The sequence below is a fragment of the Girardinichthys multiradiatus genome, chromosome X (assembly GCF_021462225.1).
Source record: "Girardinichthys multiradiatus isolate DD_20200921_A chromosome X, DD_fGirMul_XY1, whole genome shotgun sequence".
Classification (NCBI taxonomy): Eukaryota; Metazoa; Chordata; class Actinopteri; order Cyprinodontiformes; family Goodeidae; genus Girardinichthys; species Girardinichthys multiradiatus.
The window spans coordinates 9,783,297-9,796,854 of NC_061817.1; the positions used below are offsets into that span (position 1 = coordinate 9,783,297).

The following is a 13,558-nucleotide window of genomic DNA, read 5'->3' on the forward strand; positions in this document are numbered from 1 at the left end:
TGAAGGCTTGGGGAAGAAAGTCTTGTACAATATCTGTGTGAAGGTTTTAAATTTACGGTTTCTGGCAGAGGTGAGGGTGTCAAAGTGGACTGAGTTTTTTGACACCAGCTCGACCCCAAGAGGCTGTTGGCGGTCCCTATACAAACCCCCTATTGAGAAACGGGTTGATGACCTCCAATGGAGGATTGTGCATGGGGCCATAGCTACAAACAGGTATCTGGCACACCTTAATCCTGACATTAGTGTTGCCTGTCCTTATTGTTTGCAGGAGGAAACTTTGTGTCATATTTTTGTTGAATGTTCAAGATTGAATCCTCTTTTTGTTCTCTTGAATCATTTGTTTGGTGGGTTTGGTGTACAATTTTCTAACTGTATTTTTATTTATGGTCCACGGTATTGTGCAAGAAAGAAAGCTATTTACATACTTTTAAATTTTATTTCTGGGATGGCAAAATTAGCAATATGGATATCAAGAAAGAACAAAATTAATGGACATCAAACGGAAGACGTTTGTGTTTTATTTAAGCGACTAGTAGTTGCTCGTGTTCGTGTGGAATTTAAATTTTTTAAGTTGACAAAGAACATAGCTGTCTTTGTAAATAAGTGGGGTATTAATGATGTTTTGTGTTCAGTGGATGATGCATCTTTAGTTGTTGCTTTTTGATTTTTTGATTTAGAATGTTTTTTGTTTTATGGATTATTATTTTGTGCTTTTTATTGATGGTTAGAGTGTGAAATACAGTTATTTTTAAACTCAAACTCTTTCTTTCTTTCTTTCTCTCTCTCTCTCTCTCTCTCTCTCTCTCTCTCTCTCTCTCTCTCTCTGCTCTCAGTGGCTGGTTTCCTCTTGGCAAACATTCGTGTTGCGTCACACTGACATTGAAATGTTGATACAGCATCAGTATAATTGGAACAATATCGACTGTGTGCCAGCTGCCTAATATGACTGTGCATTTGTACGTTTTGGCGTGTCTGCAGCAAAATTCACAATAATGGAGGCTTTGACCAGTCCTAACGCAAAAGACTTAATGATGCCATAGATGTTGCTGTTCATCAGGCTGAAGAAAAAGTCCCCCATTGGATCATTGCTCTGTTAGTGTTTGTGAAATGCTTGTGATTGCACTTAATCAGAAATGAAAGGGTACAAAAAATGCTTTCATTTACGTTTCAGCTTATTTTGGAGCCTTTAAGCTTTATTTCTTAACTGTTGCTGCTGTTGTTGAATATGGGACATGCGTGCTTCGGATTGTAATTTATGTAAGTATGAAGCTTGAAGGGCCATGGGAAGGGATGTTGCTGCTGCCAGCGTGTTGCAGATGAGAACATTATACAGTTGTGATGTCAGTGACGTAAGCCTGGACCCGGTGCTTTCAACAGGCGTGTTACATAACTAGCATAACCAAGTTTTAGGGTTAGATTTTTGTTGTTTTGTTTTCTAATACTTTCTGTTAGGATTTTTATTGGAGTCTAGGTTAACGGTTAACCTCATGGTATATGTTAAGGTATTGTCTTCATCTACATACAGTATGGTATAACAGTATGTACTGGGCTTGGGCATCTCTGATTTGTGGCCTATATGATATGTGTCTTGACACACTGTTTGTGTTCCCTCACATTAACCGTACGGTCACATATTTGTTAAAATTTGATTCTGAATGAATCAAAGCCTTCTTACAATTGTAAAGCCTCCTTGCCATCGACCTAATCTTTAGCCCCCTCCATAAATTCTCTATCAGACTCTGGCATGGCCACTCCAAAGGTTAACCTAGTTAGATTAAACACGTTGGTAAAACACTTTAAATCTAAATCTTCCAAACATATGAATAATTTTAGGCTCAACTGTAAATAAGAGCAGACACTCAATTTGAGCTATTCTGGTTTGATTAAGGGTTATAATTAGTATTTGAAAAGAGCATTTCACAAGAGAAATTGGTCCAAATGAGGACCAAAACCAAAGGAAATGGAAATAGAGTGAAACAAAAACGCTCAGAAAATTGCTCAGAAATAGTACAATTGATTATAAATGAGATATGATCAGTTTTGTTTATTTGTATAAAATGAAAGAAGGAAGAGACAAAATGGCAAAATTTGGATATCAATTGGCAAAGGAAAGAGATGAACTGGAGTCCTTTGCAGGGTTTATTTTGGTACACTCAATGTAGTTCTCTTCCCAAACACTAGGAGTCCCTAATAAAAAAATAACACAACTCCACAGACGGAAAGGCAGCACAAGAACATTATACACATTACAAAACTACTTCTAGTCACTGCTGTTCTTCTGATACATACAGTATGTGTCTGTGAATCTGTACAAATGTAGCCAATACAATGATGATAGTATAAAGAAAATCTCAGGAAAAAATGGTGAGCAGGTTAAATTAATGTATAAAAAGAACAAGGATTAAAATGTGTCATTCAGCACAAATAATTTATATAATTGACATGGATTTGATAAAAAAAAAAAAAAATAGGCTGAGGCTGAGTGTTTTTTTCAGACTGGTGCAACAAATAATTAATATTTAGTAGTTCTAATTCCCATCTTATTTATAGTGGACTTAGTTTTTTTTAACACAGCCGATTCTGTGATAGGATTTTGGCTTAGAGTACTGAATTACAAAAAAAAAAACACCTAGAAAATTCGATTGTTTTTCCTTGACAGTGCACTGCGTTTTCTCATCTGCCTGTCTATGAACGTTTATGAGAAAAAGATGTATCACCATACTTTCCAAGTAAAGGCAAAAGTATTATTTAAATACAGGCCTTGGACTAAGTGTGCTGTCACAACAACTTTTAAGTGTTTCTAATGAGTTTAAGTGCACCTGTATTAGCAGTGCTTTGGGGTTAATAAATAACAGGGTCAATGCTTTTTCGAAGGTTTGGTTCATTTATACAATATATATATATATATATATATATATATATATGTATATAGTGGTATAAGAAATTCAGCTGTGTGGCAGAGTAGAGAAGAAATCCAAGTGGGAAAGGAATGAAATTGACACAACAGGAGGCCAACAGGAAATGCAACAAGCACAGGCGGGGAGAACATGAAAAGCAAATCAAACACAAAAAACATGATGGGTTGGAGATGAAAGAGGAAACCAAACTAAAGAAGTGAATTCTTCCCTTCTGTATCATCCTGTTCCCATTGGTTTCCCCTCACCTTTGTTCATCTGTCACTTTTTGTTTCGCCTCTCTTCGGAGACTACACCAAAACTATGTTCGGTCTTGGGAGTGGTTATAAGTATTTGCACCACTGAGAAGAGCAAATTTGATCGGCGCCTAAGTTTAAAAACTTTCTCGTTGTTTGGAGGTAACAGCTGGGAAGTGATTACGGTGCTTTATCAGACAGGAGATGCTGTGAACAAAATGACAGAAGGCAGATGCAAAAGCAGATTTTCACTGACATGTGCTACAGGATGCCGATTGAATCCATGCAAGGTAAAAATCCAGAATGAAACATCTTTGTGTAGCTGATCCAAAATCTAATAAAATAAAATGAACATTAATTTAAAAATAGTAAACTTGCTCATGTTTTACTTTTTTTAAATGTGGGTGTTAATACCTTAGATTTAACATTTTTGCTCCAGATTATCATAATGTGAGAAGCTCATACCAGCCAATGCATTAGAAAAAAATCAAAATCATCAAAAGTTTAATTGAAAAGTCAAACCTGGTTCAAAATCTGCTTTAGTCATATTTTCTCCTTCTTTCCAGAGGTGTTTCCCACTGATTTGTCCTGTTCAATTTTTATTTAATGATCTGGCTGATTTGTTTTTGATTTGTTTTTGTCTACTTTATTGATTGCATCTTATTTCATGATATCGGGTGTACTTTGGCACAGTTGAAATTGAGGGTTCCCCTTCAATGGGCTTTCCAAGGATTAAATAATATGCACAGAAAACAAACAAGAAGACCTCAAAGAAAACCCTAAATTGGTACCACTCATCTGTATCTACCAGCAGGAAAACCTGAAGAGTACAGGTCCTTCTCAAAATATTAGCATATTGTGATAAAGTTCATTATTTTCCATAATGTCATGATGAAAATTTAACATTCATATATTTTAGATTCATTGCACACTAACTGAAATATTTCAGGTCTTTTATTGTCTTAATATGGATGATTTTGGCATACAGCTCATGAAAACCCAAAATTCCTATTTCACAAAATTAGCATATCATTAAAAGGGTCTCTAAACGAGCTATGAACCTAATCATCTGAATCAACGAGTTAACTCTAAACACCTGCAAAAGATTCCTGAGGCCTTTAAAACTCCCAGCCTGGTTCATCACTCAAAACCCCAATCATGGGTAAGACTGCCGACCTGACTGCTGTCCAGAAGGCCACTATTGACACCCTCAAGCAAGAGGGTAAGACACAGAAAGAAATTTCTGAACGAATAGGCTGTTCCCAGAGTGCTGTATCAAGGCACCTCAATGGGAAGTCTGTGGGAAGGAAAAAGTGTGGCAGAAAACGCTGCACAACGGGAAGAGGTGACCGGACCCTGAGGCAGATTGTGGAGAAGGGCCGATTCCAGACCTTGGGGGACCTGTGGAAGCAGTGGACTGAGTCTGGAGTAGAAACATCCAGAGCCACCGTGCACAGGCGTGTGCAGGAAATGGGCTACAGGTGCCGCATTCCCCAGGTCAAGCCACTTTTGAACCAGAAACAGCGGCAGAAGCGCCTGACCTGGGCTACAAAGAAGCAGCACTGGACTGTTGCTCAGTGGTCCAAAGTACTTTTTCGGATGAAAGCAAATTTTGCATGTCATTCGGAAATCAAGGTGCCAGAGTCTGGAGGAAGACTGGGGAGAAGGAAATGCCAAAATGCCAGAAGTCCAGTGTCAAGTACCCACAGTCAGTGATGGTCTGGGGTGCCGTGTCAGCTGCTGGTGTTGGTCCACTGTGTTTTATCAAGGGCAGGGTCAATGCAGCTAGCTATCAGGAGATTTTGGAGCACTTCATGCTTCCATCTGCTGAAAAGCTTTATGGAGATGAAGATTTCATTTTTCAGCATGACCTGGCACCTGCTCACAGTGTCAAAACCACTGGTAAATGGTTTACTGACCATGGTATCACTGTGCTCAATTGGCCTGCCAACTCTCCTGACCTGAACCCCATAGAGAATCTGTGGGATATTGTGAAGAGAACATTGAGAGACTCAAGACCCAACACTCTGGATGAGCTAAAGGCCGCTATCGAAGCATCCTGGGCCTCCATAAGACCTCAGCAGTGCCACAGGCTGATTGCCTCCATGCCACGCCGCATTGAAGCGGTCATTTCTGCAAAAGGATTCCCGACCAAGTATTGAGTGCATAACTGTACATGATTATTTGAAGGTTGACGTTTTTTGTATTAAAAACACTTTTCTTTTTTTGGTCGGATGAAATATGCTAATTTTGTGAGATAGGAATTTTGGGTTTTCATGAGCTGTATGCCAAAATCATCCGTATTAAGACAATAAAAGACCTGAAATATTTCAGTTAGTGTGCAATGAATCTAAAATATATGAATGTTAAATTTTCATCATGACATCATGGAAAATAATGAACTTTATCACAATATGCTAATATTTTGAGAAGGACCTGTACATCTGATTTTAGCCCCTACCCTTTGTAGCTTTAAAAGTATGGCCAAGCAAGCTTTAGGATTTTAGATGTTCAGGGTCAAGGTTATAATGCAAAATGTGATTCAGGCTAAAATAAATTGTTTTATTTTATTTTTGTGACCTGATATATTTTATTTGTGCTTTCTACCCTTGAAAGAATATTGACAGATATTAAAAGATGACAGACAGAGACAGACAGATAGACAGATAGATAGATCGACAGACAGAGACAGACAGATAGACAGATAGATAGATCGACAGACAGGTGGACAGATGGACGGACTGACAGACAGATAGGAACAATCCTCGCTATTGGGCACTCCAACCAACAGCTACATGTAAACAGTTGATTTTCTGTCAAAAAGGCATGGAGCAAGCATCAGTCACTGGGACAAGACCATTAGCAGATTCAATGGAGTGAAAATGGAGCCCATGTTTTGGGCAACATGTTCCCAGAGTTCATGTAAATGCTACACGCACGTAAACAGCCAAATATACCAACCCATACAGAACCTCTGAAATGAACATGGTCAATAAAGTGCACGCACTCCGAAAGAAGTTAGCATAGTACACTGAATATAAATGGTAATATATTCTCTTAGTTTAACAAGGCCTACTAGAAAAGGCTCTCCTACAGAGCCTCCAAATTGCAAAGTCAAAAATTACACAGTTTGCTGTTAACAGCCCACAGCCAAAGCTCAAAAATAAACCTCTCATTATGGAGCAAAAACACTTTAACTGTGTGATGTCTAATCTGAGAACGTAAAGGGGAGTGAACCATTTTATGTACATATGTTAAACAGCATTTAAATTTGTTTTCTAATTTTGTGAGCTTTATGAGTATTAGGTAAAATAGGATGAAAGTGACAAAACTTTACATTTTGGATGTGATTCTGGCTTTTTTAGCAAGGAGTTTAAACGATAAGAACAGTGGTGAAATAATACAGAATACAGTGAGCAATAAACATGCTTTAATGATTTATTTATGCAATACATTGTATTTTATGTTTTTCAGGTGAAGACGTTTCTTTGCACGGCCATCTTCCAAAACATACAATCAGCGTGTTCTTGTTTTGTGATGCATGCAGCCTAATTACCTCTATCAATATTGCAGCACAGCATGTAAGTTACCTGAGATACAACCATGAAGGACAAGGAGGCGTTGGTAGAACACTCACCAAACCACTAAACTCAAGTTCTTAGGACAGTGTTAACTGAGAGTAATTCAAATGGATTGTCAGATAATAATACATGGACACATTTTCAAATCAAGATGAAGTAATGTAAAGGGTACAAACTGTAAATTCTTGATATTGCCCTCCTGAATTTGCACTGTATTCTTATCTCTCCTGTTATTATTTTTTCCTCTATTGTCATATGCATCCAATCTGTGTATATCTTATAAAACTATTCTCCTTTTCCATATAGTTAACTTATTTCAATGTTCCCAATACATTTGGAATTACTATAAAAAGTAGTGTAATGTTGTTGTTGTTCTTTTTTCCTAAAACCCCAACCATTTATCGTAAATTTTTTCTGCTTGATTTGGCCATGTTTAATTCATGAGACCCCTTTAGAATCTATGGGAAAGGACAGAAAGATCCTGCCAAGAAATGAAAAGAGAAATAATTGGCAATCTGAAATGGTGAGTCTGAATGTAGAGAAGGAAAGAGGGTGGCTGTAGCTCATTTGGTACAGTATTCATGCTGCAATCAGAAGGTTGTGAGTTTAAATGTAGCTGCCCATCTTGGGCACCCCACGTTCCCTACCGATCAGTGTCTGAATGTGTTAGCATTGGAAGTGATGCTAAGTAAAAGTACTCTTAGCAGTAAAAAAACATCTGTCTGGCTTCTCTTCTAGTCTAAGCATATACTATGAAAAAATAAATGTATGTCTTATGCATTAACGAATGGATGATCTTACACAGGCTGATCACCAGGTGAGCAGGGCTGCCACAGATTTTTTGGGATATCAAAAAAATCCACCAGATAAACGCAGCAAAATGTACAAGTAGTACAGCCAATTAAATTAAGTAAATTAGAACATGCTTTCTGATGAGGATAAAATTAAAATCACTTTTTGAAAATAACCTTTAAGCAGGTATTAAACACAAGTTTCAGTAGAATAAATGTTTTCTATTGGTCTGCTGTAATATTCAAATTTTAAATGTCGAGTTTTCATTAGCTGTATGCAGAAAATCATCAAAAATAACTGAAATAATGGTTTCAAAGCATCAGTCTGTGTGTAATTTATGTATATAATGTTCACTTAGTGAATTGATTTACTGAAATAAATGAACTTTTCAATAATATTCTAAATTATCAAATATGACTGCTCTACTAAAGATTTGAAGCACATGCGAGTCAAATATAACAGCAATGGTCCAAATTATAACATTATTTAATCTTCCCGAGTTAGTTATAATAAAAAACCTTGGTCTTGTTTTGGACTGTAGGAAACCGGAGCATTCCATGAAAACCCACACACCCACAGGAGAATATTCCACGCTTCACAGAAAGTTAAGCTGACAACAGTGTTAACCATGCAGGCCCAAACTTTGTTCATTTGGTTGGTCCTTGCTATGCTTAATAAAGTATTTTGAAAATGTATTCAGTAAGTTGCTTTCCAACTGATGAAAAACAAAGTATAAAAACTTTTCAGACTATAGTGTTCTAATACTGAAGAGGCCACTGCTCTGAGTGCATCACATGAAAGCCGAGCTCTGTGTGCTTGTTTATCTCTCCGTTGCAAACAGCTGTCACAGGTGATGATGGAAAGAACCTCTGCAGCTGAGCAATAAAGCAAGAAGAAAGCACTGCTGATGAAACACAATGCAGTAAAGAAATAAAACGGCTGACGGAAATTGTTGTTTAGTTCCTTGGAGGGACATTTAATCGCGTGTGCCCTTGAACACATTGCTTCTTAGTGAAATAATTTATGATAAGTGATATTGGGCTTGTAATGTGATTGCGTATTACTAAAGATACTGTCTGAAGGTGTGTGCGTGTAGGTGCTTATAGTGCATTTCAATTCAGTACATTCATTTAGGGTTTAAGTGGTTACCTGATCTGCCAAACTGAAAAAAACAGATAGGGTCCTTGAGCTACCTAAGATGGCTGCCTTGAATAAAGTCTGAATAACATCTAATCATTTTTTGGTGTTGTTTTACAAGACAACAGGGACACAGAACCCAAGCGTTTATGCATAGTACAGTCGCTTGCTACACAAGAAGAATGTAGGCACAGTCATCAGAATAAGACTTTACCGTCAATTCGTCCAGCAGGATAAATTTTGTCAAAGAGGCAGAAGCTTGTAGACATAACAGACTGGCACCCTACTGAGAAATTTAAAAGCTCTCTGGCACGAGCACAGTATGTATATTTCTCTACAGTAGAGAATGACAGTTGTTATAAAATACGAAATAAAAAAACCCAGTGAAATTAGACAGATGTATATTTTACTCCAGCTCGGATGAGTATTCTTACTTTGATGTAAATAGATGCATCACTTTTTTCAGAACAAATGTGTCCCTGAAACAGTTTATATTCACATGCTGTGACTTGGTGGTGTAAAAAAATCTATATATTTGCACCGAATAGAAGCAGCTGAAAGTCTCACACAACCAGTTTTAGTTGTACTTGTAAAGCTTAAACTACACAAGAAAAAACATGTCATTTAGCTCTGAAACGTCAGTTCAAGAAAGTTGAAATACTGATGAAATACACCAGACAGCAGCACCACCCATTCATTTTTCTCACGCACAGAGGAAAAAAATGTTTTCTGGGTAGCTGATTATCAAAAGTAAAGTAACACAAAAGGAATATTTTGCTAGAACTATTATTGACTTCTATTATGACAAGATCTGTCAGCTGATAGAGTAAGTTTTATACAGACAGGCGTTTTTCTCATTTTCTCACCAAAGAAACGGTTGTATTTGAAGGTCAGTCTGCTGGCTTTTGGCTGTGGCATAAATTGTCAAGCAGCCTATGACCCGTCCCTTAGCCTTGTGTTGTTACTTCCCTTAAAGCCAAGGTTCTGTAAAAGGCGTGTTTCATAATCATGTCACTAAATATCCCCAGCAAGTGGCTACACATCCGTTTGCCATCTTTTGTCAACTATACAATCTGTTTCTGAAATTCACCCCCAAGAGGCTGTGTGCCTGTAGAGGCCTAGTGGTAAATAATCAATCCAAATGTAGTAATCGTCCCAGTACAGTGCCACAAAAGGAAGTTGCTGGGTCAGAAAAAAAATTCTGAAAAACCATAAGGTGATTTAAGAAAAATCGTTGTCATATTCTGTTTTTCTTTCTCAAAGCCCCAGGGATGTTCCTGTACATAATTGATTATGAGCAAAACTGGAATTTAATGCAATGCATTTTGTTTGTTGCTGGATGAGTTATTATTGGATTGTATGTTTGCCTTTTTGGTGGTTTCCACACAAGAGATGGAACAGCCTAAAGCTTGAGAGCAAAACAAAAGCTTTGCTACATTGGATGTAGTAAACAAGAGAAAAAAATGCTTCACTGAAGTGTAGGTGTGCATAGTATGTGCAGTATTTCATAGTATGTGCAGAAGTTCTAAAAGCACACAAAGCTAGACTTTGTTCCAGAAAGAGGAAAATCCTATCTATGTCATCTTTTAGTGGAAAGTCATTTGAAGGTCACAAGTTTGGCCCCATGTTTGCCAAAACTTTCAACTATCTTGGATGACTTTCTCCTTTTGTCCCTCTGTCTCTCACTTTCTTATGCTCCAGCAGAGTCTCCACATCATTAAAGTGGTTAGCACTCATGTCATTATCTCCGTCTCCTTTATATCTCCCTTTCACACACACACACACACACTTAGGCTGATATAAAATAAACAGCTGTGGTTGGCTGCTGGGTTGTAAAATGAGCTGGTCCCATATGTCACTTCCTTTCAGCTCTTTGCATCAGTCTTTCTAATAATGTGTTTATTTTTCGTGTTTCTCCCTTTTTGTGGTTATTAGTCTCTTAGTGACCCTTGTCCCATTTTTTTATTAAAAAAGAAATAAGGGCACGTTCGCAACAGTTTAGCCTATGTCACTTTAAACTTGTATTTAAAGGGGTAAGGCCCCTTAGGCATATTATGTGGGAATATGATACCCAATGTGTATACATTTACACTAATTTCACATTTGTCATTGTTAAATGCTTTCCAGACAGAAATATCAGTTTGTAGTTTATTTCTAGTTTTTTTTAAAGAAAATATTCTTGTTCATAATCGTACTCATTGTTTTCCGGTTTATCCGGGGGACTGGGTCCTGGGGACAGCAGACTTAGTAGAGACGCCCAGACTTCCCTCTACCCAGACACCTCCTCCAGCTCCTCTGGGGAAAGCCCAAGGTGTTCCCAGGCCAGCGGAGAGACATAGCCCCTCCAGTGTGTTCTGGGCCGTTCCCTGGGCCTCCACCGGGTGGGACGTGTCTGGAACTCCTCCCAAGGGAGGCTTCCAGGATGCATCTGAAACAGATGCCGAGCCACCTCAACTGACTCCTCTTGATGTGGAGGAGCAGCGGCTCTACTCTGAGCTCCTCCCGATGGCCAAGCTCCTCACCCTATCTCTAAGGGAGTGCCCAGCGGAGGGAGCTGATATCAGCCTCTTGTACATATTTGTAGGATATACATCTAAGCGACATCCATGAGTAAAAATTATCTATAATTGTGGTTTTCTATTTTTTTTTAACAAGAAAATCATAAAGGTATGGTGTACCTTTGTTTTTAACCCCATTTACTCTACTACCTCTAACTAAAATCCAGTGGAAACGTTACACAATGTTAATCAGAGAAGTAGTGAAGAGGCTGATAATAGCTCTAGGGAAGCAAAAGAGATCTACAGCTCTTTTGGGAGAATCTGTTGACAGGTACAGATATTTGTCAAGCCAACCACAAATGTGGTCTCTATGGAAGGGTTGTTAGAATAAAGGCATTGATAAAGTAAAGCCAATAGAAGTCTATTTGCAGTTGGCCATAAGCCATGTAAGGAAAACATCAAATGCGAAAGAAGGTCCTCCCATCTTCACCATTGCCAAAGAGAAAAGTAGTGCTGGCAAGGATGAAAAAGCTGGTCAAAGTTTATGGGAATATGGACTAAACTAAATACAGGGCAGTTCCAGAAGAAAACATGTTAGATGCTGCAAATAAATGGTAGACTGGGGTGGAGGTTCATCTTTCATCTGGGCATCAACACTTCAACACACGGCCAGGGCTACAATAAAATTACATAGATAAAAGCATATTCCTTTGCTAGAGATGTCTATTCAATGTTCAGAACTAAATCCAGCTATTCAGTGGCAAAACTTGAAAACTGATGTTTACTTACACTCTTCATTCAGTCAGTATGAGCTTGAGCATAATTTCCAAATAATTTACTGAAGTTTCAGTCTCTAGATGTGCAAAGATGGTAGGGACATAGCCCAAATGATTTGCGGACATTACACCAACCTGCATGGATAAGATATTAACGTTTTCTTCAACTTAATTATGCACAAATTTGTGTGGATCTATAATATTATATTCTAATGAATGTATTAAAGTTTGTGGTGAAAAGGCCACCTGGTAGGAATACTTTTGCACTCTCTCTAACAATCTCCAACCATTTTCTATACCTGCCACTTCCATACAGCATTGTGGGAGTGAACTCCAGTGCTCTACAGGTGAGAGGCAGGGTACACATTGGACAGGCCGCCAGTCCATTGCAGGCCAACACAGAGAGCCAAAGGACAAACCACCATGCATACACCCATTCACTCTTAAGGGCAATTATGAGAGACCAATTAACTATTACCTGGAGAGAACCCTTGAATGCACGGGAGAACATGCAGAAAGACCCCTGGCTGGGAGTCACACTCAGGACCTTCTTACTGTGAAGTAACAGTGCTACTAAGTGTGGCACCGTGCAGCCCTACAACAATCTCCTGAGTAATAATTTTACAAAAAAAATCAGGTACTATAATGTACCAAAGTTTACGTCATGTTGATGGTGACTTGGTGGAGTTTTAACTGAAAAAGGTCCAGACTCATCCAGCTGGCAACACCAGGAAGCTGATATAAGATCAAGTATTGATTGAATTTTACAGAAGCCCCCATGTGCCAATTCTTAACACACTGTCAGTTATGTGACCCAATCGCATCCTTTACTTTCCCTCTGCCTTTCTGTTTTCCTCTTTCAGGCTTTTGTCTCACTCTCAAACAAACAAACACACTCTCCTGCTCTTTGTACTAGCCACTGGCTGCTTTCCAGTCCGATCAGCTCAATATTCCATCCTTTATAAAACCACCCTCACACTTCCCATTGCTCTCTGGAGCCCACGCATTGCCACAGTCATAGTTGTGTCACAGCGATCAATCAGCCATCAATGTAAAACTGCACCACCAGTACAAAGGAATCACAGTAACCTGTGTGCCGTAATTCCCGAAACTCCTCCCTTACCATTAGTTCACGCCTATGCTGAAATCTTTATCATTTCGCTGAACTCTATTTAATCTGTTGTGGTCTCTCTCTGTGCTTGGGCTATCTATTTTTTGCTTACTATTATTGTATCGGCTTGGTACATTGATTGTTTGGCTTTTGACACATTTGCAGAAATACACCATTATCAATCTCCCAACTATGTGTTTGATAGTATCAAATTAAAATACTGAAAATCAGTATTTGTGTCATGCTTTTTAATTTCAGTAGCACCTGAATGCTTTCAGCATTTTGGCACCCAATAAAACAAATGCAGAGCATAAAATAACATTCTGCTTCTGAGACATTTGTCATTATTTTCTCAATGAGACTGCTAAAGTAGCTCCTTCTTCAGATATGAAGGTAATTTTGTTGTTGATGTTTGTTTAGATTATGGAATCATATGCGTTTTTTTGCGATTGAGAATTTGTATGCACTTTCACAATCAGCTCTTTCTATTATTAGGGTGTACTATAACTTAA

General features: G+C 38.3%; 1 protein-coding gene across 1 annotated transcript in view; it reads right to left on the bottom strand.

Annotated features, from left to right (window-relative positions):
• LOC124863292 (protein shisa-8-like) overlaps positions 1-13,558 on the bottom strand; it is a 162,805-nt gene that overhangs the window by 143,734 nt on the left and 5,513 nt on the right. The window lies entirely within an intron of this gene.